Source organism: Equus caballus, chromosome 20 (assembly GCF_041296265.1).
Source record: "Equus caballus isolate H_3958 breed thoroughbred chromosome 20, TB-T2T, whole genome shotgun sequence".
Taxonomy (NCBI): Eukaryota; Metazoa; Chordata; class Mammalia; order Perissodactyla; family Equidae; genus Equus; species Equus caballus.
In genome coordinates, this window is record NC_091703.1 from 50,377,378 (window position 1) to 50,404,246 (window position 26,869).

Genomic DNA, 26,869 nt, shown 5'->3' on the forward strand with positions numbered 1-26,869 from the left:
TAGTCAATAAACAGTATTTTGAAGAGACTTGATTTCTAACTACAGTATAATTTCTCAACTCCAAGGTAAAGATCTGCTCAAACCAACAAACACCATGACTGAAAAAAAATGGAATTCAACTTAAATTTTTTTTGCCGTGAAACAAATTTTCTCAATGCCTTTATTTCTTTACCAAGAAATTTGGATGTAGAGGTTCATAAAACCCGTAACCAAAGCTTTTCTGTTTTTCTTTCCCCATTCATTTTATTGTAGAAATACTGGATTATCTCATCCATTATTTGAATGTGGGAAATCTATAAAAATTGTCATCTTCTTATACTCATCAAAGGGAAAAGGTGATATATTATGATGACTTACTTTCCTTTTTGTAAGCTAAAAATATTACCTATAATTATTTTGGCTATTTGAATCGCAAGAAAAACTTATTTTTAGATTAGATTGTTTCCTAATTAATGTTTTAGACCCATGTTCCATTTAAGTCAAGAGAGATTTGTTCCTATGTGATATACAGTGTTGTAGTTAAAAAGCCAATCTGCCCACATCAGATTACTCCAACAGGCACACTGGAAGGATGAAACTCTAGGTCCAACAGTATTGATTGGAATTATTTTACAGAAATTTCAGATAATAGGGGACATCTCAAACAGATACAGAGAGTAATGTTAGAATCTACTATGTGCCTACCATGTGCTTTACTGCATATTTCACGGTAACAGGAGAAGGTTGTGAGCCTTGATTCTTAAATCCATAAATTTGACTTTAAAATATAGAAAACATTATTTGGCATTCAATTGAGTTTTTAACACTGTTTAAATGTGGAACATTCAGATGTTCAGCTCTTTTCCTCGTTGTTTTTGATCATGTGCATGTTTCCTTTCCTCTATGGTGTCATTCTAAGCTGACTGTGTTTCTCTAAATCAGCTTTATCCCAGAAGTTTCACACTCAACTTAGTAGTTCACACAAACTGCCCGGTCTGTGCCTCTACCTTGTCAAAATAATCAGATGTGCCAAAGGTTCTAGGAAGTTCTATGCTGAGGTCTACTTAGTGTCTTAAACATACTTAGACAAAACAGTCTTCTGATTTTCTTAAAGTCTCTCACCTATAACTTTGTGAATTAGAATTTAACTTCAGATTATCTCCTTACAGAAATTGGCTTATTCTTCCATGACAAACAATTGTCTGATCCCGCTCATAGTGGGTCTAGCCATTATTTCATTTTCCACCTATTTCCTCAATTTCTTCTTCCCTGACCACCATCAGCAGCAGCGAGCTAAAACACACCATATGGATCTCAGTGAATCACAAGATCAGGTGTTAGGGCAAGCTGAGTGTTGGAGAGCAAAGAGGAAGAGGTTAGACAATGAAGAGGAAACATTTTCACACTAAAGTCATAGAACAGTTATAAAGTCTCATCTAAAATCTCTCAAAAAATCAAAATTATTCCATTTGATTTTAGAGTTAACTTAGCTAGAATCACTTGGTGGTCCTAGACTTCTAGAGGTCTCCTCAAAGATGTGTCATATGCTGTGTCCACATGCAGCAGTGTCTAGAGAACTTTGGGAGAGGGTCCACGACTTTCAGTTCATTTTCAAAAGGATGTGACATTCTGAGAAGATGTTTACAACGTAATTAAGCAGACACAGATATTAGAAAGCAGAATGTCTGTCAATCTTATCCAGTCGTTTTGCAAACAGTTCACTGTAGTCTGGATTTTCAGGAATGTGAAAGCTTTGCTGCACCTCCACACCCATCCTGCAACATTCTCTCTTCCTAAGTGTGAAATGAGCAAATATTTACCTAATTTAAAACTGAGAACGTCTGTCTAGTTTCACTCAACATCAACCCTGGAAAATTGTAACGTTTCAAAGTCTTGGTCATTGGAATAAGTAAGTCATTACCAGTTAATTGCTGGATTGCCAGTTTTCCTGAGGAATCCCAAACTCCCCAACATTTCTAAGTGCATTCAATATTCATTCAGTGTAGAGGAGGGAGATATTGTTCTCCAATGAATTAAGAGATTTAGTTTTAAATTGACTGTAGTCACTCCATAAATCCAAACAATAAACAATAAGAGTACTGCCTTCTCTATTAAACTGAATATCTATCTAAACTGCCTAGGGAGACTAATCGCAAACACGTGCATTAAGGGAAGTGCCCACATGCCATGAGCAAAAACCCTTTTCTATCTTTTAGAACTACATCTGGCTTAGGATTTGGTTTTTCCTTTCTTGGCATTTTCTGAAGATGCACAGAGTCAAGCATACCCATGATGCAATGACTCTTTTGGAAGTTACATTTGTCCCGGAGACTTCAGTCACCTGGAGGCCACATGCCTCGCCTGCAATTTTTGACAACCTAGAGTTAAAGAGTGAAAAACTGGATTGAAAGGACACATCAAACAATTTATTTCTTATTAAAATAATTATTCTCTATTATTTTTGCTGTAATTAATACACACACACTTGGTTGTTGAGCTGTTACAGTACACATGATTTAGTCTGGGGTTTTGTGAAAGGGAAGATAAACACACTGATCAAACACCACTCTAGTTCAGAGGTTAGTAAACTATGGTCCAGGGCCCAAAACTGACCCTTGGCATATTTTTGTTTGGCCTTTGAGCTAAGACTTTTTGTTTTTTTCATTTTAAAAGGATTGTTAAAAACAATAAAGAGGAAAAGTAAAATAGAAGACAAAAAAAGAAAAAAAAAGAAAGAAGAATAGATGACAGAGTGGGGCCTGGAAAGCCTAAAATCTTTGCTCTATGTCATTTACAGAAAGAGTTTGCCAATCTTTGCTGTAGTTCCTTGCTTAGTGGCACATAATTATTTTTATTTAGATGTGGAGAGCGGCTATTTTTGCAGGCAAACATAAATATACACTATTGTTGGAATCCCAATCATAGTCATAGCTTATAACTGACAGGCACACACGCACACATAAGTGCAGACGCTCAACATCAAATTCTAGCCAGGCTGCTAGTGGTTATGTGGTTACTTCTCCTGGCAATGGAAATGACATCCCCGGCAAGGCGCAAGTCTCACCATCCACCTTCCAGTCACTAATTAACTCCTAATAAACATAATTATGCATTTTATATTGTTTTACTTAATGTCTTCCCTCTTTTTCCCTCCAAAATTGTCTACACCCCCTACCCCAATAAACAAAGCAATTAGCTTCTGAGTCTTAAGGATGAGACCTCTGCATTTTCTTTGCTTGTTTAGGGCAAGAAATGAAGTGCTGCCTCTTTAATTGGCAGAAGCATGCAGGAGGAGCATACCTTTAATTTAGTGTTGGGATACCTCAACTGCACCCTGGCTGTTGTCGTCCACCCTGCCTGAGATCCCTTAGCACTGAAATAATGCCATCCAGCACGCATGTCTCATGCTGATGGCTCTCCCTGACAGACGAGAAAAAATATAATTTACGGCCCTTGTGGCTCACCTCATTTCACGCAAGGCTCAGTGGGTCTGCAGGATCCCCTCAGCCTGCAGCAAAATACTGTCCCTGGGTGGGGAGAGGAAGATCACCCTGCCATACCTCCCAGGGTGTGTAAGTCCCAATAGAGGTGTAAGTCCAAATAGAGCTGGCTTTTGGACTGGTCCTGGGGGAAAAGGCTGCTGGCCAGGCTGCTCTCGATCTTGGCCAGGCTGTCGCTGGGAGCGACGAGGCGCTCCAGGTCGCCCTCGGGCTGGAAGCGATTGAGCGCGCTGAGGCCGAAGGTGATGGTCAGGACTGCGGGCACGGTGGGGAAAAAGACCGGGTGCCGGCTCACGCACAAGCCCAGCCTGTGGCAGAACGACTGGAGCCCTCTGCGAAGCACGTGCCGCAGTATCCTCTACCAGGTCTAGCACAGTGACACGTGCAGCACCGGACCCCTTCCACTCCGCACAGTCAGCTATCCTCATGATAGGTAACCTCACTGTCGCCATCGCCACCCCCCTAGCGTCCACACCAACTCCTCTGCTTTTGCTGTCACTTCATCTCGCGCAATCGCTGTGGCAGGTGTTTTCCAGGCGCACTCCCTGCGCTCTTTGCACTTTTTCAAACAGTGTAGCAGGTGCTACAAGAAAGCAAGGCGGGCCTCCTACCGCCTACCCCTCCCCTCTCTTCTTGCGCCCCTTACTGCCTCTCTAACCCCCGACCCTGGATTCCGCTGCTCTTCCCGCCCCAGCCGATCATCCTTCTAAGTTTTCATCTCAATGCTGCAGCTTGGCCCGGAATCCACACCTCCTGGCCCCCAGCCTCCAAGGTGGAGGTGGCCTGTGCAGAGCCATCCTACCCATGTGGATTTCCTCTCCGCCCTGATGAATTGCGGTTCCTAACCAGAACTCTGTAAAAACGAAACTCCGTAAAAATGCTAAAATGTGTCCCCTTAAAAGGGGCCGAGAGGGGGAGTGAAAAGGGAGAAATATCTCTTTGAAGCATAGTCATTTGAAGTTTTTTTTTTTTTTTTAAGAATTGTTTTTGTCCCCACCTCCTCCACTGGCAAGAAAGTGGAGGAGGAAAAGAGGTGAAGATAATGGCCCAATAAATTAGGGGCTACTTAGAGCCAGAGAAGCTGGCAGAAGGTGGACTTGGGAAGTCTTCTTTGAACATGTACCAGTGTCCTCTACTCGCTAATTTTGATTTGATGACAAGAAGCAGAGAGGGCTAGGCTGCATTTCTAACACATCAGTGTTCATGGGCTCTTGGCAATACACCTCTCCAAACCTGCAGCTGAGGACTGCAGAGAAGCCGGATCTCTGCCGGGCCCCTGAGCTCTGGGATGAAGAGAGGGTCTGCAGCAGCAGCCTCGACTGTTTGTTCCAGGGCTCTGCCCTCACTGAAAGTTCACGCACATGCGCTCTGTGTACTCATTCTTTGTGTTCATCAGGACTAAAAGGAAATCGTTCTTAAAGCTGAACCGTTATCCCTCGGCACACCACACCACCTCACTATCTTCCCCCCACCAAACACCTAAATCTGTTTGACTCCTTGGAGGTGTGCGGAGGAACACATCTGACAGGCTGAGCTTCCTTCCTTCCCTGAGCCGAAATCCAGCAGCAAACTGGCTACATTCTGGTTAAGTGGAAAAGAGGCTTACAATTGTGTTTGAGTGACGGGGGGAGACAGAGACGCACTTCTTTTTTTATAGGAAAGGAAAAATAAAACTTCTAGAGGGTTCAATCACTTCAAACTTGGCAAACTAGCTCTAAAGTACTGGAAAGTGTGCTCTGGGCATTTGCAGGTTCAGAGCGCTTTTAACAATTTCAACTGTTTTGAGGTACATAGTGGCTCACTTTAATATTCTGTTTATATATTTGAATTTTTTTATAACAAAGTTAAAAACAAAAAATGATATGTCTTTCTACATATACACAAAAAAGTGTATAGAGATTGATTCAAAAGATAGACGTAAGCAAATACGTAATACATATATACATATACATGCATGTATACACATACACACACATATAAACAAAGGATTATAATGCAGATCTTGGAAATTTTCACAAATGCATGTTCTGAGAGAATAGAAAGATAGATTAGGAGCAAAATCTAAGATTAGAAGTAATTGACTTCTTCAACTCTTTTTGGAGTTTCAAAGAAATATCTTCAGTACTAGGTATAATCATTTATCTGATAGTAGCAATTATTCAATTTAAATATTGTATCAAGTTCTGAAAAGCATCATATACAAGCTTTCTCGAATGTAGCTTTAGATTCTGTCTCACTAATGTCACTTCAACTTGTATGCCCACAAATCTAAGCCAAACACTATTTTCATTCTAAAAATTTTACAGTATCCATGAGCAATATTTTAAGAAGAGAAAAAAGGGGCCTGCCTGGTGGTATAGGCCTGGAGTTCTCAGGGTTAGATCCCTGGTGGGGACCTACGCACCAAGCCATGCTGTGCCCATGTCCCACATACAAAAACAGAGGAAGATTGGCACAGATGATAACTCAGGGACAATCTTCCTCAGCAAAAAGAGGAAGATTGGCAGCAGATGTTAGCTCACAGCCAATCTTCTCTCCCCCCCCCGAAAAAGAAGAAAAGTATATGCGTACATTTATCATTCACAGTGAATTTTGATGTTCTTGATCTTTTGCAAGGAGAGAAGAAAAGTCTAGGTGTCCTTCCTCTTGCCTCAAGAAACAACCAGTGTCAGTAAAATTTTTTCTATATGTGCTGTATATAATATAGTATTTATTAAGTTGATCTCCTTTAATAAAAATCTGGATTTTCAAAGATTAAATGTATTTTTTTCAAATACTTGAAACTGTTTTCCTTTAGTTCTTACCATCAACAAACCTCCTTTCCTGAAACCCCCCCAGTTGAACAGCATGCCCCTTCTCACTTCCTTTCCCCCCACACCTGCTGCATGCCCCACCCTTTTACATTAATATTTGTGTGTCTGCCTTCTGAACCGGAATGATGGATTCCTGGGCAGTGTCTGTATTGTCTAATTTTGTATTATTGACTCTCAGTACAATACCTAGCAAAATATCTGTGAAGAAACATAAACTAAATTCTAGGCCAGATTCATTCTAGAACAGGAGAATTCAACTATTAAGGATAACTTAGCCATTGGCTTGTATACCAAGGTTGTTCTTTGTGGCTGGTACCGTCTGTCTCCTTTCCTGTTTGCCCTGTGTCCATTCTTCCTTGGTTTCAAAGTATCTCGGGGAGTCTGACTCTTGCCCAGCCCTCTTTGCCAGGCCACTTCTCCTCACCTCTCCTGCCATTTACAGCCAGCCTGGCACTTCTCATTCTGTCCTGCACTCCTGTAATAGGTACTATTGATGGCACTTTTATGATTTTTCTCTTCTTAATTCTTCTTAGGAATTGATGGTCCATAGGTTGCAAGGGCATGTGTGGAAATAAAGAGATGGTGGAAAAAATGAAGGACCTTGCAAAAACATGCTTCCTCACAATATCTGATAGACATTTAATTTATTGTTCACATACTGTGTAAGAGGCCTTGGAATGGGCAGAAGTAGTCCATATTTTCAAGGAGTTTACAATAATGTTACAACTGGGGGCTTCATCTAATGGCCCATAGGGATAAAGCGAAGGAAGCTCAGTATAAGAGTGACGTGATAAGATTTACATTTTGAAAGAAAATGGTTGCTGCAATTAAAGAATAATCTAGAAGATAGAAAACTGGAGGTAGGAGTGTCAGTTTAGAAGCTTACTGAATTAGTTTTGGAAAAAGATGATGGCTCAGGAAATTAGAGGGGAGAAAAAAGATTGAAAGGATTCGAGAGTTATATAAGATTAAAACAGGCAGGAACTGATGATGATTAAATGTGAGGGTGTACACCAAAAGCAAAGCATGGTAATTCTTGAATGCTCAGCCTGCATATATGAGAATATAAGCAGCATTAGCAATATTCCAGCTCTGATTTCATCATAGCAGTGAGAGAGGGATACGAGAGTGGTGGACTCTGCACGCAAACACACCTAGGTTAAAAACCTACCTCTGATGTTTACGAGTTGAGTAGCATAGGCTAAATGAAGCAGTTATTCTAATTTTCAGTTTCCTCAGCCTTAAAATTGGCATAATAACAATATTTACTTCATAGGGTAATTGTGAGGAATAAAATGAGGTAATCTATTTAAAGAAGTTAGTACTATAAATGGAAGATGATAAATACTCAAATATTTTAATTATTTTGCTATTGTCTTCTAGATACCTAATGGCTACAGTGGGAAAAAGTATGTATATATATGAAAATGTACATGTATAAGTATATACCAATATTATCAAATATTTGTTATTTGATAAATAATATGAACAAATATTTGATAAAAACACATGAAAGATTAAAACAAAATTTGTTTACACATTCAACAGTTATCCATAGATATATACAAACAGGTTTGTTAATTACTTTAAAGAACATTTATCGTTTGTTTGAAAAGTTTTTCAATTCTGAGCAGTTTGGAGGACATGAACTATGGACTGAACTCACATTTGCCAAATGTTTACCATTCACAGACCCTGTGCTCCTACTTCATACACATTGCCTCATTGAATCCTTACCTAAACTCCTAGCACATGGGCATTATTGTCCAAATTTTACAGATTTTTAAAGATTTGGTGGAAAGGGGGCAGCTCCCTACAGCACCCCAACCAGGGAAGATTCATACCCTGCCTGCCTAAGGCCCAACCCAGAGTTCTTTTCACTCTATCAGAATTCATCAGTCAGGATAAAGTGATGGGAGTCTCTGTGTGCTGCCATATTATCTGCCTACCTTTGTATAAAACTAATTTTTCTTTCATATATTCTAATTGCTTATCTGTCTGTCTAGCATGTTTACTGGACTCTGAACTTCAGCCCTTTGGCACAATTGTCATTATGGCTGCCAATGTGCAGTGGGGTCTTTCTTCAATCAGCAGCATTTATAACTCAACTCTTCAGAGAGTAAACATGGCAGGAAGTGCTGCGTGCACAGGACTTTGCGGTGAAAAAAGAGAAAAAGTAGCCAAAATAATATTATTTATTTATTTATTTATTGTCCTTGCAATTGCAAACTGTTTCTTTTTTTAGCACTTTACATTTATTAATGAATGTAGGTCTGTCAGATTCCATTCAATTTAAGCTACATCGGAATGTGTGCCCTCCAGTGTTTGTACAAAGGAAACAATTCAATTAATTATCAATGAGCACTTTCAACTTTGGAATTACACTACTCAAATTAAGAGCAAAATGATGCTTCAGAAAATAAAGAATGTCCACCAAATCATTTTTTAAATTAAATTTCTTTTCAATGGATTTTTTTTCCATTTCTGCCAAAGTAAAATCACATAAGTTCATAAGGAGTATAATGAAACATAACTGCTCTGCCTCGCTCATTCCTAGTACCAATCCTTGCTCCCAGAGTGAACATTCTAATATTCTTACACTTTTTTTGTTTAGTTACTGCCTATATTACTAAGTAATATATTTCTATATCAATACTTGCTAACTTAGACCAATACTTTTCAAATATCTCTATTTAAATAGCTTTAGATCTGTATCTATTTATTATTTTTCTACAACTTTTTAAAATAATTACTGACTTAATGCCTCTTCCTTGCATAAAATTTTAGGAAAATGCAGATAAACACTATTATGAAAGTTATGATTAATGTTATTTTGCACTTTGTATGTTCAAAGCTTGAAATGAGCACTTCATAGACATTTTTCACTTTAGTGCACACATTAAACTTGTGGCACTGAAAACAAAAAGGATTTCTAGGCTTTGGAATATTAAGCTAATCACAGAACTACTACTAAGTGATGGAATCAATATTGGGAAACACTTCCTTGTGACACCAAGTTCTATGTGCTAAACTTCTACCTTCTACATCCTCTGAATAAAAGCAAAAAAGGAAAATAAATATGAATTATTCTCCACCCAACCAGAGGAAACATTTTACACTTTATTTTATATCCTTCCATGATTTGTTTTGTTTGTGTAAAAACAGAGTAGTCATAGTATAGCCTATTTTTCATGCAAACATATGTACTGAACAATTTTTCATGTTGATAAATATTCTTTTACATCCTCATACGCAATGGACACATATTATATTTCAATATATGGGTGTGCCCTAATTTATCTAACTATTACCTCATTTGGGAATGTTTTGTGTTCTGTTTTCTGCAGTTATAAAAAAGTTCTGAATGACTTTAATTCTGGCTAAGTGCACACATATCTATAAATAATTCCTTCAGATAAATTACTGGACGTGACAGTGATACATCAATACATATGCAGGTCATATATTGCCAAAATGAAATACTGCCCCATTGTACACTTGCACTAATAGGATGTTAGGTTTTTTTAATGCAATTTTTTCACATAACCTAAGACTTAGGTTACATCCACTAAGCATTCTCATTACTCTTTTATTAAACACATTTCATTGTAGCCGTATCTGGAGAAAAGTGCAGTTTGGCAAAGACAGAGAGAGGGGAAGGTCACAATGTATCTACTTTGAATTTTTTATGGCTATCTTGTACAACAAGCCTGAGAATTTTGCATGTAATTTCAATGTTGTGCAGTAGAATCAAGGGTACAAAAGGAGTATTTGGACTTTTTACCCAGAAGACAGCCAATCCTGGTGCATGCATATCTTTAAATAAGAAGTTGTTCGTTTTTTGTTGTTTGCTGACTTTCCTGCCTTGCCTCCCTGTTTTGGCATCTCTGGTACCATGAGTAGTTCTATCATTCTTTTTGTTCTTCCCTTCTTTTTCTAGGCTTTACTCATTCCAGAACTTCTCTGTGCTTCCAAAAGCATAACATAGCTAATCTAATAATGTGAGTGGTGTTGTAAAAACAGTAGCTACCTTTAAAAAATGATGATAGAATACATGGATGGCAAATAAGTCCATGAAAAGATGCTCAACATATGTTATTAGGGAAGTGAAAATGGCAACAACAATGATATACTACTACATACCTACGAGAATGGCTGAAATCCAAAACACTAACAACACTAAATGCTAGCAAGGATGTGGAGCAACAAAAACTCTCATTCATTGCTGTTGAGAATGCAAAATGGTATGGCCCCACTGGAAGATAATCAGCAGTTTCTTACAAAGCTAAACACAGGCTTACCATATGATCTATCAATCGTACGATCTTGTGCCTCTAGGTGTTTACCCAAATGAGTTGAAAAGTTATGTCCATACAAATACCTGAACACAAATGTTTAGAGCAACTTTATTCATAATTACCCCAAATTGGAAGCAACCAAGGTATCCTTCAGTAAGTGATGGATAAACAAACTGGTACATCCATGCAATGGAATACTACTCAGCGATAAAAAGAAACACTCCAGCAAGCCATGAGAAGACTTGGAGGAACCTTAATTGCATATTGCTAAATGAAAAAGGCCAGTCTGAACAGGCTTTATACTGTGTGATTACAACCATATGACATTTCAGAAAAGACAAAACTTTAGAGACAGTTAAAAGATCAGTGGTTGCCAGGGGTTGGGGCGAGACAAGAAGAGAGTGATGAATAGGAGGAGCACAGGGCAATTTCAGGACAATGAAACTAGTCTCTATGATACCATGATATTGAACACACTACATTACGCATTTGTCAAAACTTATATAGCTGTGGAACTGTACAACACATGGAGTGAACCCCGATGTAAACTGTAGACTTTAGTTAATAACAATGTATCAATATTGGTTCATCATTTATAACAAATGTACCACACCAATGCAAGATTTTAATAATAAGGGAAACAAGAGGGAGAGTGGAGGAGAGGGAGGACATGGGAATTCTTTTTACTTTTTGCTCAATTTTCTATAAACTTAAACTGCTCAAAGAAAAGTCTGTTAATTTAAAAAAATTATGAAGAATTTGACGATGTTGGTAATGATGATGACAGAGAACATGTAACAAGTTTATACATTGTGGGACAGGAAATTTAAATGTGTATATTATTATTCTCCTACTATCGATGATTATACTAAGTTCAGAGAGGATGCCAAACTTATGTAAGGCCATAAGTAGTAGTTGGAAAAGCTTGGACTTAAATCAAATCTGTCTTTATCCAAACTCTGTTTACTTTAATCCTACAAAAGCCTACCTCACTTCTTGATACTATTTTTTACTGACCTTCTAAAATCAATGTCCTATATTTTATGCCTTACTCTTTAATAACTACAAGTACAAGGGGATATTAGACTAAAAAGCACATAAAGAGGAATCTAGATTTTTTCTCTTGTACCCTGGGCATCCATCAAAATAAAATCCTAGGCAAACAGCTCCTTTCAACATTAGCTTATCTGCTCTAATTCTGAAGACTGGGCAGTCCAAGATCTGGGTGCAGATTCACTTTTTGGTGAGTTCCTTTATAGATGCTAGTTTAAAACTATATTTCATGGATGCTGCATATTTTTTTCACTTATATTTCTTCATACTATGTAATTAGAGAGCACTTAGGGTAGAAAATGGTGTAGAATTTGCTCAGAGATTATAATAATTAATTGACGTAACTGATAGTGTTTTGTCTGGAAAATTCAAAAAAATAGATCATAAATTTAATTTTTAAAAACACTTAGAAATCACAATAAGGCTTTTCTTAAATAATATTAAAAAACAGCTAATTCAATATTTTTTATAAAGTCAGACACAAAATTTTAAACCTTTCTTTTTTGAACACATTATGCAAAGGACTGAAAACCTATGTTTTTACCAATTAGGATAATACTACTCGTATTTGAATACTAATATGTGACAAATAAGTTGACAAACATGAGGTGATATTCACATTTAACAGATGAAGAAAACAAGGCTCACAGAGTTCAATTCGTAATATTTGTAAATATTGAAATTGGGAATTAGACAATCTATACAACTCTAAATTTCATGCTTTTCTGCTATACTTAATAATTCACCAATTAGAAAGCCATTAATAAGGTATAATTAATCTGATGCACTTATAGACCATGTGGATATCCTTGAATCATTTGATTTAACGAGCGTTTATTGAGTCCCTTCAACAGACCAGGTGCTATGTAGAATAAAAATATAATCAATTTAGTTGCTGACACTCCAGCAGGAGAAGTGGACCCAGTACAGCAATCTACTATAAGAGTGAACCAAGATGGAAAGTGTAGTGTCAGAGGAAGGAAAAGAGCATCAAAAGTTCATTGAGAATTAGTTAATTAAGGTTTAAACCTTAGTTGACTAGAAATTTAACAGCCTAAATATCTGCAAATTCTTAAATAGGACTAGTCATTCTGAAGAAATCCTGAGGCAGAAAGGAGAAGTTGAAGGTGTCCCTCAGTGCACATTTCTGACTATGGATAAATAAAGAACAAAACCCAGAAGATATTAGTGCCAGATTGGAAGCTGAGGTCCCGAAATACATTCATCACAAGAGAGCAGCCAAGTACACAGGACTTCCCTGATTGGAACTGCCCGATTCCATTCGATAAGGGTAACAGTGCATAATTTTTCCTCCAATAAGTATTTCACAAAATTATTGACATGTGCAGAAAGAAAATACAAAAATTCGGAAATTAAAAGAAGTGATGTTTTAGATCAAAGAAAGCACAATAACAGGTACAAGCTAAATAGAGAGAGAGGTAAATGGAAATCTCTCAGCTGTGAAATTACCATCCCTTATCCAAAATACAGTAGCCTTTACAACTGTAAATTGCCACCTAGTACTGACTGAAAGATGAATTGTCTTGACAAAAACCAGCCACTCTGTTCTTTACTAACCTTGGTTCTATCCAAATAATGCCTGAATAACTGAGAGGCCAGAGGAGGTTTTTAAATAATGGAAATAAAACGTGCCATCAATATAAACGATGTCTGAACATTGGCAGTTAAACTAGAGACTGTGCAACAAAAATGGGCCAGTGAGGTGGCTTTAGAACAGTAGAATATGTTTCATAGTCCTATCACAAGGGGAGGATATAGATTCTTTTTCATTAAAAAAGAAGCTTTAAGGTAAGTTTTTCCTCTGCCATTAAAGAACATCTTCAGCTGTTTTTAGTCCTCACTTAATTTGGGGGCAGAAGATTTCCTCTCTTTCACTTGAGAGGATATTTCTTTCCTGGCAATAATGAGACAAACATAGCTGATGTATACAGAATTTGGACTTATACTGCTCACTTGAGAGGGCATTCTGAGCCCTAGGTTCTCAGGAGAGTTGCGCCAATTGGCACAACTCCAGTCCTCAAAATGGCAAGAGATTTCAGGTCAGAAGATGGGAGTTTTATTGGCATTTGATCAAGAATCTCAACCAAGAAGTGAAAGACATCAGAGTGTGAAAGATGTTACTACAGTGACTGAAACTCCTGCAAACTTTGTGGTGAATCATAGCTTTTCCCAAAGATGTCCAAATCAGCTGCTTTTCCTTCCTTTCCAAGCCCTGAACACAGGGCACCGATTTCTACTACCTTTTACACATGGCAACAGTGACATGCCATTTATTTGAGAGACAAGTTGGAGGAGTAGGAAGAGAATAGGACTGGGGATTTGGGAAACTAAACTCTGGTCTGATGTCCACCATTGCACAGAGCCTTGGTGCCAAGAACTCCCTGTCGTTGTGATGGAGGAATTACGCTGCTGGAGAGAGAGCTTAGAGAACAAAGTGAAATAGAAATGGTATCAATTTTATGTCACGAATAAGGATTAGGAGTCATGGGACTAATACAAGGTGCCATCACAAATGAGATTTGTGAATGTGTGCAAAATTCTTTGCCTCTGTGGAATTCATTCTCCTTACCATAAAATGAAGACAAAAAGAATTCCAGGGTTCTGTCTACCTATAAAATGACAGTTATCTATTTTCTAGGATATTTAAGGATCAGAGGGTCAATGCATCTAAATTATGTGCATTTTGTAATGAAAAATTCTTTGCAGATTGTATTTATTGTAATATGAAAAAAACCCACATATGATTAATCGGGTTATGCTCGTATTTCAGTGTTATGATTATTATAAAGTATTTCTTAAAAATCTATGATTATGGTAATCCATGATTTCCACAAATTCTAATAATACACAAGTATATGTCCTAGATATGACTCCAATAATTTCCTAACTTTAAAGAGAAACTAAAATGGAAGCCACAGTTTGAATATAACCCTAGACTAAATACTCATAGGCATGTAACCAAAACTTAAAACTGTCCTGATTTCCCTGAAGTGCTAATTCTCGTCTTAAACAAAATTTAAACTTTCTTCCTGTCAGTGTGACCTTAAAGCTTCCTAGCCAATCGGCTAAAAACAAGTAAGCTCACACAGTGCTACTACCCTAAAAAGGAATGTAGGTTTCTAGTAACCAATCACAACAGAAAACAATGGACTGCCTCATCAACTGAGCGGAAACTGCTGAGAATCAAGCTTCTGCCACTTTCAGTTTTGAAGTCTCTCTGTTTGCAGTTTGTTTCTCACTCAATAAAATATTCATATCAAGTAAAGTTCTCTGAATTTTCTCTTGATGCTAATCATTCAATGACATAGGTGAGGACTCTGGACACTGGAGGTCAAGGTGGTTGTGATGGTGGTAACGCAGTGTGGAGACCACCACAAATCCCACCTCTGTGAACTTGACCCATATTTAAATATTCTGTTGCACATGTTTAATAACTGTAATGTTAATAGCTCCATAGTTGAGCTCTTTACAGATTCTGACATTTCATTTACCTTCAGTAGAATGGCTTTGTATGCTTCTAACTGAAACCTGGATATAGTACTAAATTAGCTTTTTTTTTTAATCTTACTAAGTTTCTTTCCCTAAACAGTCACTCTAGCTCTGTTAACTAATCACTAACAATTATACAATTTTCTAGTGTTTTAAGCAGCTAAGAGTATTTTCTCTTGCTTTTTGATTTGCTTTATAGGGTCTCTGCTCCATGACTCCACAGTCTCAGAGCTTGCCATCTTTGTTTCTGATGAATGTGTCATCAAAGGGCACGTATCTTTATATACTTCAGTTAAGAAATCATTATGTTTTTGTCCTTGATGCATTTCAATGTTTAAATAAAAGCATGATTGGTAGTAATAACATAACGTCATAGAATATTAAGAACACAACGATCTTCAAGGTTGAATATCCTAAACCCTACTAAAAACTGAAACCCTACCTGCAAAACCCCTCTAACTGGGCATTCAGTAGATGTTTGGAAAGTTTTAAAAGGACAGCTCTAGTTTTAATAACGGAACACATTAAATCGGGCCCCATTTTATATCTATAAAAACTTCCGCTTTCGTAACTTAAAATCATTTGTCTCTTTGTATTTTTAAAAATAAATAGCTGTTAAATGGGGGCTTTTTCTCTGTGTAAAGTTGGCTTCCCTATCCATAGTTTGAACTAAGAGCAGAAGTGCTCGGAATGACTCATTTTGCAGAAAGAAAACAAAGGCCATTGAACACATGAGTGAACTATCCAAGAAAGCATTGCACACTTGAATCTTCTCATGTAATGAGACTAATAAGAGCTCACATTCTCCCGCCAGAGGTAGATTTGACAGTGCAAGAGAGGCACACACGTAAATTAGGTAAGATTTTCCTGTACTTGGGTAGACAACAATTTATCCAATCTCCAATTTATATTTATGAATTTTTGGAATTCTTGAAAACTCTAGCACCCTCAAAAGGTCTGTTAACTACTTACTAAATAAACACTGGTGTTTGTATCATGGAGATTGGAAATTTGTTACCTAGTAAATATATTAGCATTTTGTTTGCAAAATAGAAGCACAAACTTGAGCTAATGTATGCAAAAAATGGAAATTTTATAATAAAAATTTAAGTGGGGGTCTCACAGACACAAAAGGCAGGAATACTGCCAGATATTTGGAATGTTTGGGACTTCGAAATTTAAAAATTCATCAGTGTGCATGGAGGGAAAATGACCACCCTATATGAGCTCACTCTACATGTTATAAGTATAGACACAGCACAGCATGACTGGACTGTCTTTGGTTCTAAGTCACTTCCTAAGAGTGAAGTAGGAATGTTCAAGCTTGGGTCTGGTGCTCATTTCCATTTAATCAGCTGTATTTATTTCTACAAGAAAGTCAGTTAGAATTTTAATGAGAAATTTTGAATTTTGTCTTAGATCATTTGGGCTGCTGCTGCTATAACAGAATACCATAGCATGGGTGGCTTATAAGTAATGGAAGTCTACTTCTCATAGTTCTGGAGGCTGCGAAATCCAAGATCAAGGTGCCAAAAGATTCGATGTCTGATGACAACCCACTTCCTGGTTCATAGAGGATCATCTTCTCACTGTGTCTTCACATGGTGAGAGAGTTCTCTGGGTTCTCTTTTATAAGGGCATGAATCCCATTCATGAGGGCTCACCCTTTATGACCTAATCACCTCCCAAAGGCCCCACCACCAAATACCATCATATTGGGGGTTAAATTTCAATCTATGAATTTTGGTGGGACACAAACATTCACCATTGCAAATCTACAGACTAATAATTTTCACAATTTTCAAAACTTTCAGTCTCAGGACTCCTTTTATACTTTTAAAATGGCTAGGATCCAAAGTAGCATTTCTTCAAGTGGGTTATATCTATCAACATTTGCCAAATTAAAAGTTAAAACTGATAAAAATGTATTATTTATAAATTATTTTAAGTATTAATAATAAATAAAAGAGTGAAAAACCCATTGCATGAATAACATATTTTTATAAAAAATAGCTAGAGTTTAAAAAAATACATGATAATAAAAGTGTCACTATTTTACATTTCTGCAAATCTCTTCAATGTCTGGTTTAATAGAAGATAGTTGGATTCCAATATCAATTTTTGCATTAAATCTGCTGCAATATCCTATGTTAGGTACCCTACAAACACTCCACTGTACACTCATGAGAAAATGAGAATGAAAAAAGAAAATAAAGTCCTAGTAGTATTTTGAAATACTTTTGACCTTGTGAACCACCTGAAAGCGTCTCTAGAAACCACAAGAGTAGGCAGATTTCAATTTGAGAATAATTGCTATAGGTAAGAATTAAAATCTTAAAAATATTGAGTATTCCAATATATGATTATATATCTTTCCATTTAATTGTTTTTCTTTAATTTGCCTCAGCAAAATTTTATAATTTCCAATGTAACAATTTTGCCCATTTTTGGTTAAATTTATTCCCAAGAATTCATGGGTATTTTTGATGCTAATATTGATGTATTTGTTTTTTATATTTTCTTTTCCAATTATTTTCTGCTAATATATATATATTTCCTGCTAATAAAATATTCTGTATATTTTTCCTGTATCCTGAAATTTTGCTAAATTTACTTATTAATGCTGGTAGATATCTTTTAGAGATTCAGTGGGGTTTTCCATGTACTAATCTTCTTCTGAAACTTCTACTTCTTATGTTATTTCTTCCTTTCCAGCCTCTATGCCTTTATTTTTCTTGCTTTAATCCACTGGCTAAGACCTTCAGTAAAATGCTGAACAGAAGTAGCTGGAATCTACATCACTGCTTATTTCCAAACTTAGAGGAAAACCTTTATTCTTTCACCATTATGTATGGAATTAGCTGTAGATTTTTCATAGATATCATTTACCTGAGTAAGAAAATTTCCCACAACACAGAGTTTGCTGAGATTTTTATCATGAATTGGTTGGAATTTTGCTAAATCACACACAAAAATGTCTTTTACTTCTTTTTTATTAAGAGGCTGAATAACAAAAATCAATGTTCAAATATTAAATCAACATTCAACTTTACATTGCTAGGATAAAACCCAATTGGTCATGATATATTACATTTAGATACACCTTAAATTTTATTCTGTTAGGTATTAATATAGCCATACTAGTTTATTACATTTATATTTGTGAGGTATGTCTTTTGCCATCTGTCTACTTTGAGTTTACTTGAGCATTTAAAGTGTATCTCTTGTAGATAGCAAAGTTGTCTTTGCTATTTTTCAGTCTGAGAATCTCCACCTTTAATTGAATGTTTAAACCACTTATATTTAATGTAATCATCAATATGATCAAGTTTAAATTCACCATTGCACTACTAGTTTTCTATTATTTCAGCTGTTTGTTGTTGTGTTGGTCCCTCCCCCACTTCCAATACTTTTGGGTTATTTTTTTAGTATTTCATTTAAATTAACCTATTGACATTTTAGCTCCATGTCTTCATGTTATTTTTAAGTGGTTTATCTAGAGTTTGTAATATACATCTTTAATATCACATAATCTACTCAGAGCTAATATCATACCAATTTATTTAAAATACAATAAGTTTACAACAGTATAATCACATTTACCCTTTATCCTTTATGAAGATGTCACAGATTTCCTTCTAGATGCATTATGAACTCCACAATACAGTGTTTTGCTTGTTTGGTCTCTACAGTCAGTTATTTTATAAAGAAACAGAATAAAGAAGAATAGTCATGTACTTATAAAAATGTATAGTGTTTCTGATGCTGTCCATTTCATTTTGTAGATCTGAGTTTTTCAATGGTGTTATTTCTTTCAGCTTCAAGAACTTCTTTTAGTATTTATTTTGGTGTAAGTCTGCTGTCAACAAATTATTACAGCCTTTGTTTTTCTAAAAGGGAGTCTTTATTTCACTCACCTTTTTGAAGGATACTTTCACTGGATATATAATTCAAGCTTGATTTTTTTTTCAGATTTTTAAATATTTTGTTCCATCCCTATCTGGCTCTTTTTTTGCCAATGAGAAGTTAGCTATCATGCATTTCCTTTTTTCCCTAGTTTGTAATGTGTCTCCTTTACCTTCTCTTTCTGCTTTCAACATTTTCTCTTTCTCTTTGGTTTTCCTCATTATGACTGTGAAGTACCTAAGTGAGATTTTCTACATATTGATCTTTTTTGGAAGCTTACTGAACTTCATGGGTTTGTATGTTTATATTTTTCATCAAATTTTTGGAAGTTTTAAACTGTTACTGTTTTAAAATAAAATTATACTCTGTTTTCCAGTTATCCCACAATTTACTGAGCTAGTTCATTTATTTTTTTCCTTCTTGATTTTCAGAAAATTTCTATTGCTATCTCTTCATTTACTAACCTTTTTTCACTGTCATTTCCAATCTGTTTTTTATGTCAACCCAGCACATTTTTCATTTCCAATATTCTACATTTTAGTTGCAAAATCTCCATTTGGTTCTTCTTTGCATTTCCCAATTATCTGCTGAGAACCCCTCTATGCTTTGTCATTATGTATGCCTTTTTCTTAGATCCCTTAATGTACTCATAATCTTTCCTATCATCCTTGTTTGCTAATTCCAATAGCTTGGTCATTTCATGATCAGTTTCAATTGGCCAAGTTTTACTTAATTTTGGAGTCATATCTTCCAGGTTATTTTTCACTTGTCTAATGATTTTTATTGTTTAATGGAAATCATGGATATACAGGATAGGAAGTTTGGGTAGTGTTCTCATCCTTTATGCATGACAAATTTTTTTCTGAATAGCTGTTAAGTTACTGATGTATGCTTTCAACTCTGTTAAGCCCAATTTTATTCTTTGTTAGAGTGTACCTATTTCAATTTTCTCCCTAGGCTTAGGGCATGTATCTTACTCTAGAGCACGGTCAGTACGGTCAAACTGTGAACTTCATGGGCTTTTAGTTGATGCCAGAGATACTCAGCACAGTGTCTCTATGTAGTTTGGTTGACGCTACAAAGTTTCCAGCGCTGCATGTCGTCTCATATCATAAGCATGCAGCAGACACTCCTCTAGGGTTTCCAAAGTCTTGTCCTGCATGTGTGGAGAACCTAAATGCAGATTTCTAAGCCCTCACTTAGCTCCTTACACTCTTTTACTTTGTCCTTCAAATTCTAGCTTTTTCAAAATCCCTAAAACATTAAAAACTCTCTTACAGTCCATTATAAACATATAGGAAAATGCAAAAAGTAGTAAAACTAGTATCTATTTAGTATACCATAATTTAAAACACTAGAAATATTGAAAATAAAAGTTTTTGATTTATTTTTTAAAACTTAGAGTAAGCAGTGAGCCTCTTTTCTATGCCTTGGTAAATTGTCATTGTCACACTAGTTTCTAAGTTGGTACAATGGACTGAATGTTTGTGCCCTCCAAAAATTCATATTGTTACCCTATTCCTTTTATTATAGGGTTTGGAGGTGAGGGCCTTTGAGAGGTAATTAAGTTATAAGGGTGGAGCTCTCATGGATAGAGTTAATATCTTTATAAGAAGAGGCCAGAGAGCTACCTAGCTGTCTTTCCAGCACATGAGAACACAAGAAATCATCCATCTGCAACCCAAAAGGGGTTCTCACCAGAATCCAACCAGGCTGACACCCTGATATCAGACTTCCAGCCTCCAGAACTATGAGAAATAAATTTCTGTTGTTTATAAGCCACCCAGTCTATGGTACTTTGTTATGACAGCCTAAGCTGACTTAAACAGCTGGGATCAGCTTCCAATATTTTACCCTTTGCACTTTCAAGGTTGTGAAACATTTCTCAGAGTTCCTTTAATTATGATTTTTGCCAGTGTCACTTCCTCTAGGAAAACTTTAGCCTTTCATCACAACCATTTTCCTCATTTATCTTGATAAGTTCACCTTTACTAAATTCTTCTGATTGTGTATCTAGTATCTATCAAAGAGAAACAGCATCAACATTCCCATAGTGGTTTTTCTTACAATTCCATTTATGTGCAATTTGAGTTGTACTTCAAACATTATCATTTTTTTTGTTTCTTTGTGGCGCTTTTTCTTTGTTGGCAAACTCTTTCGATTATGCATTTTTGCAAAACCTCACGTGGGTTTATCACTAGGAGACAGAGAGGCAATGTAATTACATGCTTTGCTGTCTGTACTTGAACTGAATAACAGATACGCAATGACCAGTCACTGACAGACTTTGGGAAAAACAGGCACACCTGTTATTCACATAGTGGTTTGTGGATAGAAGAGTTAGCAGCGATGTTTGTACTTTATGTAATTCTTCACAGTTAATATATGGTAGTAACTGAAACTTGACATCTTGTTTGAAGATTGGTGTTATCTAATTTCAGTGAAAACTGAAATTTTTGCATATCAGAACAGTGAGAAGTGAGGACTACTCATACTAGATTCTGTGTTTGCCAAACAGATATAGTCCCTGCCTTCAGAAGATATTAATTACAACAAGAACAAAATCACAAATTACAAAGTGCAGTAAATTATCTGAAGGAAAAATTAAGGGAAGTATGAGAGCCTATAACAGTGAGAGATGATCTATTCAAAGAGGGGATCAGGAAAGAGTTCCCTGATGAAGGGACATTTGAGTAGTTACCTGAAAGATGAATGTTAATCAACACATCAAATAGGATGTGGGGAAAGCATTCCAAGCAAATGGAACACAAGACATGTACAAAAGTTATCATGGGTCAGCAGCAACTCATTCCAGTCAGTGAAAGAAGCCCTTTTGACTGAGCACAGTGTGTATATAATAGAGTGTGTTGGGAAGGGGTAAAATATAGGATGCTGAATAATTAGGCAGGAGTCAGATAATATTGGATATTTCAGCTATGCAATTAAGAAAAATGGAAGGCAATGTAAGAGTTTTGAGTTGATAAATGATACAAGAAAAATTATTCAAAGAAAAATTAATATTTCTGTTCTTGCCTTGATGAAGTAGCTTATCCTCTGACTATAAACACTTATAAAAGCTGGAGAAAATATACAAAATAACTCTTTTTTTGCAGCTTTGGATAGTAAGCAACCAAAGGCTATGATCCTTGAGGAAGGAAAGCTCAGAAAATGAGCTCTGCATTGAACCAGGCTATCTCTCTGAGGGTGTTTTTAAAGGCTCAATTTGGGGGAAAAAGAACCAAAAAGTTTCACTCTTGGATAAAAATGTCAAACATTCACAGTTTAGACTGTAAAGACAGTTTTAATTTTCTGAGTGGGCAAAGGGCAGTGGATTGAGAAAAACAGCTTTAATGTACTCAGCTGATTCCCGAGCTGTCCTTGTGCAAGGAAGTACTCTGGGAAGCTGGGAAGCAATTTCAGAAGCCAGAAAGGCCTGAAGAGATGCTGGAATTTAAGAGTGGCAAGAGGGGAGAAATCCCCATCTTTCAGTAGAGACACCAAAGACCACACCCTAGGAGGAAGAATCATATTCTAGGAGTAAAGGCTCCTTACTGCAGTAGACTTCCCTTTATGAAGTCAAAGATGCAAATTTTGACAAGATGAAAGTGACTTGACAGGAATTTAACTATCTGCCAGAACTAAACATATTTTAGAGGAAAATAACATTACAGATCCTTTAAAATCTATAATACCTTGTAAAATTTATGGCAAACAGGAAAAGTAACCAATAGTCGGGAAATAAATACATAACTAAGAAAGCTTTTGCTCCCAGCCTAAATGGCATGATAGAAGCCAAATTGTTTCAATAATCTGAAATACTAAGAGATTAATTTGACAAAAATATACAAGTTCTCCACACTTAAGACTGCAAAACATCCCTGAGAAAAATTAAAAAAGACTTAATTAAGTAAATGGAATAATACATCATGTTCATAGATTATAATATGCAATATTGATAAAAGGCTAATTCTCTCCAAATCAATCCACAGGTTCAATAAAATCTCAGCAGGGTTTTTTTGAGCAAATTGATGAGCTGATGCTAAAATTCATAGGGATGTGCAAAGAACACAGACCTGCAAGAACAACTTTGAAAAAGAAGGAAATAGGAAGAACCTGCTCTACCTGATTTCAAGACTTACAAATTATAATAATCACAACAGGGTGGTATTGAAGTAAAGATAGATTTATGGATCAAAGGAATAGAATAAAGAGTCTAGAAATGCACACTTATATGATCAGTTGATTTTTGACAAAAGTGCCAAGGAAATCTAATGGGATAAATTATAATCTTTTAAAAAGATGATACTGGTTCACAAGAAATGAACTTTTTTGTGTGTGAGGAAGATTTGCCCTGAGCTAACATCCGTTGCCAATTTTCCTCTTTTCCTATGTGGGACATCGCCACAGCATGGGTTGACAAGTGGTGTGTAGGTCCGTGCCCAAGATCCAAACCTGCAAACCCCAGGCAACTGAAACAGAGTGTGTGAACCTAACCACTATACCACCGGGCTGGCCCCTAAAAGAAATGAACTTTAACCCTTACCTAATGGTATATATAATAATTAACTAAACATGGATCACACAATTAAATGTAAAAGCTAAACCTACGACATTTCTAGAAGAAATCTTAGGTGAAATTCTAAGCAACCATTGGTTTGGCAAAGATTCTTAAAAACAAACTAAAAGAAAATAAATTGGACATTATCAAAATTAAAATTTTACTCTTTGAAAGACATTGCTAATATAATTATAAGAATATAATTTTATTTAATATAATATAATGAAAAGGCAGGCCACAGAATGGTAGCAGATATTTAAAAAACTTATATCTGACAAAGGAAATCTATCTAGAGTGTATGAAGAAGTCTCACAATTCAATATTGAGACATGTAGAACCAATTTTCTTAAAAGTGGGTAAAAGGCTTGAATGAATACTTCACTAAAGAAGATTTATGGATGGAAAAGAATCACATGAAAAGAGTTCAATATCATTCATCATTAGAGAAATACAAATTAAAACCACAGTGAAATACCAAAACACACCCAGAAGAATATTTAGGATTAAAAAGACTGAGCATACTAAGTGTTGGTGAGGATGTGGAGAAATGGAACTTTCATACTTTGCTGTTCTGAATGTAACTTCATACAACTACTTCAGAAAACACTTCTGCAGTTTCCTAAAAAATGAAATATAAAGCTACCATACTACCTTTCCATTCTACTCCTGGTATTATTTACCCAAATAAATGTATATTCACACAGAATTTTACACAATGCTCATTGCAGCTAGACTTATAGTAATAACCCCAAACAGAAAATGACTCAAAGATCCATCAACAGGTAAATGAATAAACAATCAGTGGTATATCCACACCATGGAATGTTACCTATCCATACAAGGGAATAAACTATTGTTACACGCAACGTAGATAATAGCAAAATAATTATGCTAAATAAGCAGAGTCAGACAGAAAAGAATATACACTGCATATCCCATTTATATAGAACTCTAGAAAATCCAAACAAATTTATAGTGGCAGAAAGCAGCCCAAGTAGTTGCCTGGAGCAAGGGGAGTAGATAAGGAGGGACATAGCACAAGGTGTACAAGAGGCAGAAGGAAATTTTGTGTGGTGTGTCCATCATCATGATTGTTTTGATCATTTCAGGGATTATACGTATGTAAAAACTTACCAGACTTTTTACTTTACATGTGTGCAGTTTATCATACGTCAATGAGTATATTAAAGCTCTCTAAAAATAAGGAAAGAAGAAAGAACATTTTCTGTTCACATTTTTTTGTTTCATTGTGGAGAATGGACTGAAGCGGGGAAGAATGGAAGAAAGGGAAGAAGTTAGCCAGCCCCTGGATTTTTCTAGGGATTGTGGCAGAGGTTGTTGATTGCAGAAGCATAGACAGAACTGAGAGATATTTAGAGGTAAAACACGTCGCCCTCAAGGCCACATTGTATATGGATATGGGGGTGAGGGAGAAGCGGAGAGAGGATTAAAGCAGGACTCAAGTTTGTGTCTTGTTCAGCAGGAGAATCTTTTCTATGCTATAGGGAATCCTGGAACCGGACTAGGTTTGTAGGAGGAAACCGTTCAATTCAATTTTGGGAAAGTTGAGTTTGAGGTTCATTTAAAGCTTTATGATTGGAAAAGTTGAGTAAGAGTTTGGAAATAATGAGTGTGGTTTGGAGATAAAAGTTTGGGTGTCATTAGACACTTGATGGTAAAGAAAGCTTTAAAAATATTAACGAGGGAGAGGGAAATGAAGAAAGTTATTAGTTGGAAAGAGAAGAGCCCTCGGAAAGATATTTGGCGGCTCCTTATCTATAAAGATAAACCAACAAAAAGACTAAGAGGGAGTCCCTGGAATAGTGACAATCTATCACATTTGTGCCAAATGAACGACTGAATGATAACTTTTTCAAGATTCCTTCATTGTAGTTATTCAACCCTTTATAAAAGGTGTAGAGAACCAATGGCATTCTGTTTCTTCAAAAGTAGAAGAATTAGTGACTTTTGCTGGATAATTTCAGTCTCCTTGCACCCGAAGGGTTGTCATTAACTAAAATTTCAAATTAGATATTCAGTCAGTTAGATAAAGACTTTGGGGCCATCTGTTATATTAAAAAATATATATAAATACATCTCCTGGGGAAATTTACTTTCTGAAGTGACAATTATTTACATCTTAGTTTAATAAATCAAAAATTGTATTAACTTGAGGAGAGGAGAGTTTTGAGAAGGAGAAGAGGAAAGCAACCATCACAAAAAAGTGAAAAGGGGAATGGAGTCAGAATGAGTCACATTGCCTGATACCTAATAACCTCACTCTTCAAAGATTCTGTAAAAAATGTCACACAGATGTAAGTACCTAACAATGAGTGACTCACAAGTAACAGGGACTTTAAATGTCATGAATACCAAGGAGAAATCAGGGCACTGAGTCTACACTTTGTTTACAGGAAGTAAAAGCTCACATCCTTGCATTATCAGGGTGACTATTTCTCACAAACACTTTTATTGTTGGGGAGATCTAAAATTTTGAATGGAGGCTAATATTTATGGGGCCTTTGCTAATATTCCAAATGCTCAGACAATATTCCAAATGTTTACTTGTACTAATTCATTTAGCATTCACAAAAGCTTTTTGCACTTTTTTTGGTTACGAGAATAGGATACACAGAAAGGCTAGAAAAACAAGCCTATGACTGCACACTTAGGAAGAGAAGGAGATTGGATTTAAGCCTAGACAGCCCAGTTCCAGAGCTGGTGCGCTGAGCTGCTCTGTCGTGCAGTTCCTTACTGCATGAATCCCTCTCACTTCCCCCAAACCATTGGTCATAGTTCAGCCCTCTGGAGCAGAACAACACAAGTGCGTTCTCCCTTAGGGCTCTTCAGATATCTGAATCTGGGTTTCAGTCGTTCTCTTGATTTTCCTGCATCCAGATTCGTTACCATCAGTTCCTCAATACTTATTCACACATCCTGAATTCTAGATCATCATTCTGGTTACACATTTGAGATGTTAATTGTTCTCTTAAACCAACGTGACTTGAATCTAAATTAATGCTCCGTATTTGGGTACCCTCTGCAAAATAGTGAAGAGCAATGAGTTTTACTGATGGAGTGATTGTACTTTCATTAAAGCGGTCTAGAAGCCACATGTGGGTTTTGATAAATTCTGTCTCAATGTTTGCTCCAATAGCATTTGTGGTCAGTGAAATCTCCTGGCTGCATTAGTCTGGATAGTGAAGGCAGCCGACCTCCATCATCTGGGCAACTGCTTTAATTTTAATCTAA